At 44.1% G+C, this 5278-nt stretch overlaps 1 long non-coding RNA gene across 4 annotated transcripts in view; it reads right to left on the reverse strand.

The window, feature by feature from the left end:
* The window catches only part of LOC139025312 (uncharacterized), a 10707-nt gene extending 10225 nt beyond the window's left edge, over positions 1–482 (reverse strand). For 2 of the 4 annotated variants that reach the window (XR_011476890.1, XR_011476886.1), the window contains exons 1-2: positions 106–481; positions 18–51 (exon numbers count right to left, since the gene is read on the reverse strand). This is a non-coding gene — a long non-coding RNA (uncharacterized lncRNA). Of the gene's footprint in view, positions 1–17; positions 52–105 lie in introns of all 4 variants that reach the window. The other 2 variants (XR_011476889.1, XR_011476887.1) reach the window with 2 other exon arrangements.
* Between the last annotated feature and the right edge of the window lie 4796 nt (positions 483–5278).

Raw genomic sequence — 5278 nt, forward strand, 5'->3', positions numbered from 1 at the left:
CCCTGTTCTCCCCTGACCCCTGCGTTGTGACGTGGCACGTTCTCCCCTGTTCTCCTCTGACCCCTGCGTTATGACGTGGCACCTCCTTCCCTGTTCTCCCCTGACCCCTGCGTTGTGACGTGGCACGTTCTCCCCTGACGTCAAACAAAACTAACTGGAACGAACGTTATATTAAGGATTTTATACATTTTGGAAAACAGAAATCCAGGAAACGACCCTAAAATCTCACTGCCTTGGATTCTATTTGAACTTTAAAATGAGGGAGTTGTGAATAAAGAGGGAACCCTTGACTACCCTGGCCCTAACTGTAACAACCTGGGAGGGGGGCAGACTGACAGACCGGGACCCTTGGCTACCCTGGCCCTAACTGTAACAACCTGGGAGGGGGGCAGACTGACAGACCGGGACCCTTGGCTACCCTGGCCCTAACTAACATAACCTGGGAGGGGGGCAGACTGACAGACCGGGACCCCCAGGTTTGGTATTTTAACAGGTGTGTGTCTGCCTCCTTCCCCCTTCTATCTGCTTCCTAAAGGTGGGAGGGGGGGGGGTTGTGACAGGTGTTGAAACATGACTTGAGTTTTCAATTTAATTTTCTCTTTTTTCATGTAATTTTATTTTGGGATGGACTTGTGCGCCGGCCCTTTAGGAACATTCTGTCTTGTTCCGTCTGCTTTTTAAACTCCAGTGTGTCTCCAGTGGAGGAGGAGAACAAGTGGAGTCGGTCTCGTTGTCATGGGAACACTTGAGTGTGATCAATAAATACATTGAATTGAATAAAATAAAGATTTGTTTCATCTCCTCTTTTCTGTTCACTCACTCTATGAAGAGGGAGAGGTATGAAGCTCTAGCCTGGTCCCAGATCTGTTTCTACTGTCTTAACTCCTATGGTCAAGCCTGACAAGACAGTACAGACAGATCTGGGACCAGCCATATGTGATGCAGGGGCTAGGTTGACTGATTTTAAAGGTATGTTATTGGATAATTCTAGTGTGCAGACCGTACTAACCACAATATATCCTGGGGTTCCAGCAGCGTCTGCTATCCTGAATACCACCCTGGCTACGTTGACCACACCGCAAGCATTGCAAAATACACATGTTATTCATCCAGACGGCTCGCGCGCATCAAAGAACGTCTGTGTAGCCAGGCGCTAAAATAAAACGTTTGTATTTTTGATGAGCTGTACGTCTCCCATCTCCTCATTGGTATTTAGCAGCATATACCCTGTGGGTGATTGCACTGAGGCCCACACTCCAGTTGGTATTGGTAATGAACCTTAAAGTTGGTTGCCAACCGCCGTATAAAATCCACAGAAGAAAGAATGAGTGAGGAGATGACTAGAAATTTAACTAGTTCTCCCATAATCTAATCTATGGATTAATTGTCGGAGTAGAGAACACACAATGTTGTGACTCAAAATGGATCGATATTCCACAAAGCTTCAGGGGAAAAAAATTCCTTGTGCATTTCAGGTAAAATAACCCAATGTTTATTTCCCAGGACAAATTAGCTAGCAACAGCAAGCTAGCTAGCTAAATGGCCATGAATGTGTTTTACTATAGTCCTGAGTTTGTTTTGATATTTCAATCTGCGTGTCCTGATTTGCCTCTGGTGTAGATGGACAAAATCAACATACGTGCCCGTGCCCAGTATAGTCAGCGTGCAAGAAAACCAAGGTTGTATGCATTAGTACATATATAGACTGAACAAAAATATAAACGCACATTTTTTAATGAGTTACAGTTCATATAAGGAATAGGCCCACCCACTCAATGAGGTTTTTCCCCAACAAATATATTTAGACAAATACTGCTCAGCACACACATTTCTGATGGACATTCCTGCAGTCAGCGTCCCAATTGCTCCCTCAAAACTAGAGAGATCTGTGGCGTTGTGTGACACAACTGCACATTTTAGAGTGGCCTTTAGTCCCCGGCACAAGGTGCACCTGTGTAATGATCGTGCCGATTAATCCGTTTCTTGATATGCCACGCCTGTCAGGTGGATGGATTATCTTGGTAAAGAAGAAATACCTCACTAACAGGGATGTCAACTAATTTGTGCAACAAAATTGAGAGAAATAAGCTTTTTATGCGTATGGCACATTTATCAGATTTTCAGGTAGGTCCCTTTTTAGGCCCGTTTGTTTCCCATCCCCTGAACTCTACCTGGGCCAGGAGGACTACGCTAACCATCCAAATGGATCTCTCACTAGCATGTTGATTTGTTCCTATTGTAAATTATAGTTCTCTCCCATGTTAGTGAGAGATCCTCTAACTCTGGTGTTGCAGGTGAGCTATGAACGAGCTCTTCACATTCAACGAGAGACAGACTATACAGGTGAGGGGTGGTGGGGGGGGGTCCGAGGCTATGGAGGGAGCATCTAAATCCCCGATGGAGCCGGGAAATGTTTGTTCCCTTGGACTGTCGCCGTGCCGCATTGAAAACTCCTTTGAATCTGCTGAGGATATCTTCAACTGTATCATACTGTCAGTAACACCAGGTCTCTGTTAAACATCAAGCTCCTAAAGATCAGATATACTCTTCTACCCAAGACGGCAGAATATTATGTAATAATATTAGAATATGTGCCTCGAAGTCTTTATGCTCTATACACTGAGTGGACAAAACATTAGGAACACCTTCCTAATATGGAGTTGTACCCCGTTTGTCCTCAGAACGGCATCAATTCGTCGCGGCATGGACTCTACAAGGTGTCGAAAGCGTTCCACAGGAATGCTGGCCCATGTTGACTCCAATGCTTCCCACAGTTGTGTCAAGTTGTCTGGATGTCCTTTGGGTGGTGAACCATTCTTCATACACACGGGAAACTGTTGAGTGTGAAAACGCCAGCAGCGTTGCAGTTCTTGACACAAACTGGTGCTCCTGGCACCTACTACCATACCCCCGTTCAAAGGCACTACAATCTATTGTCTTAATGGCACACATACACAATCCATGTCTCAATTGTCTCAATTGCCTCAAGGCTTAAAAATCCTTCTTTAACCTCTGTCCTCCCCTTCATCTACACTGATTGAAGTAGATTTAACAGGTGGCATCAATAAGGGATCATAGATTACACCTGGGTTCACCTGGTTAGTCGTTGTCATGGAAAGAGCAGGTGTTCTTAATGATTTGTACAGTCAGTGTATATTTAAAGTGAAGTTGAAACTCCCTGCAATGTTAGCTGTGATTATTGATCACACTGACAACCTGTACAGACTGAAGGCAATATAGATACATCTAAATCTGATGACTGAAGTGGATATTTTTATTTGTTGATAATAAATTGACATTTAACATCCATTGGACAAAGATTTAAATAAAAGCGGCACTTCTATAAACAAAATTCAAAAAAACTTCTCTCACAGAGCTGAGAAAATCCCCTGTTTATCTATGTGTGGTATGTTCCCGTTGAGGTCTAAGCTACAGTAATAGGGTGGGGACAGAGACAGCTAAGTTTAGATGGAAAGATTAGGCACGATTATCTCTCTCTGACTCTCTCTCTCTCTGTGTGAACGGTTATTTAGGGGAGGGCGTGACCGTGTCAGGACAGGAGAGAATTACAGCATTAGGAGATACTAGAGACGTCCCCTATCTGACAGAATATACAGCATTACACCCCAAACAGGTCAGGTCCCCTACCTGATAGACACGCTATACACTATTACAGCCGGTGATGGTTGGAGACCTGACAGACTACAGTATAACTACCACTATAACTACCCACTATAACAATATAACTACAGCTATAACTACCACTATAACTACCACTATAACTACCACTATAAACAATATAAACTACCACTATAACTACCACTATAACAATATAACTACCACTATAACAATATAACTACCACTATAACAACCACCATACTAATGCTATAACTACCACTATAACAATATAACTACCACTATAACAATTATAACTACCACTATAACTACCACCATAACTACCACTATAACAACCACCAAACTACCACTATAACAACCACTATAGCAACCACTATAAACAATAAACTACCACTATAACAATATAACTACCACTATAACTACCACCATAACTACCACTATAACAACCACCATAACTACCACTATAACAACCACTATAGCAACCACTATAACAATATAACTACCACTATAACAATATAACTACCACTATAAACTACCACCCATAACTACCACTATAACAACCACCATAACTACCACTATAACAATATAACTACCACTATAACTACCACTATACTAATGCTATAACTACCATCATAACAATATAACTACCACTATAACAACCACTATAACTTACCACTATACTAATGCTATAACTACCACTATACTAATGCTATAACTACCACATACTAATGCTTTAAACCAGACAGAAACTCACCTGGTTGTTCTATTGATATCTCCCTCCACTCCAACCATCACCGGCTGTAACGTTGTAGTCTGTCAGGTCTCCAACCATCACCGGCTGTAATACTGTAGTCTGTCAGGTCTCCAACCATCACCGGCTGTAATGCTGTAGTCTGTCAGGTCTCCAACCATCACCGGCTGTAATGCTGTAGTCTGTCAGGTCTCCAACCATCACCGGCTGTAACGCTGTAGTCTGTCAGGTCTCCAACCATCACCGGCGTAACGCTGTAGTCTGTCAGGTCCCAACCATCACCGGCTGTAATGCTGTAGTCGTTCAGGTCTCCAACCATCACCGGCTGTAGTCTGTCAGGTCTCCAACCATCACCGGCTGTAATGCTGTAGTCTGTCAGGTCTCCAACCATCACCGGCTGTAATGCTGTAGTCAGGTCCCAACCATCACCGGCTGCAATGCTGTAGCCTGTCAGGTCTTCAACCATCACGGCTGTAATGCTGTAGCCTGTCAGGTCTTCAACCATCACCGGCTGTAATACTGTAGTCTGTCAGGTCTCCAACCATCACCGGCTGTAGTCTGTCAGGTCTCCAACCATCACCGGCTGTAACGCTGTAGTCTGGTCAGTCTCCAACCATCACCGGCTGTAACGCTGTAGTCTGTCAGGTCTCCAACCATCACCGGCTTAACGCTGTAGTCTGTCAGGTCTCCAACCATCACCGGCTGTAATGCTGTAGTCTGTCAGGTCTCCAACCATCACCGGCTGTAGTCTGTCAGGTCTCCAACCATCACCGGCTGTAAGACTGTAGTCTGTCAGGTCTCCAACCATCACCGCTGTAATACTTAGTCTGTCAGGTCCCCAACCATCACCGGCTGTAATACTGTAGTCTGTCAGGTCTCCAACCATCACCG

This window comes from Salvelinus sp. IW2-2015, unplaced genomic scaffold (genome assembly GCF_002910315.2).
Source record: "Salvelinus sp. IW2-2015 unplaced genomic scaffold, ASM291031v2 Un_scaffold2498, whole genome shotgun sequence".
Classification (NCBI taxonomy): Eukaryota; Metazoa; Chordata; class Actinopteri; order Salmoniformes; family Salmonidae; genus Salvelinus; species Salvelinus sp. IW2-2015.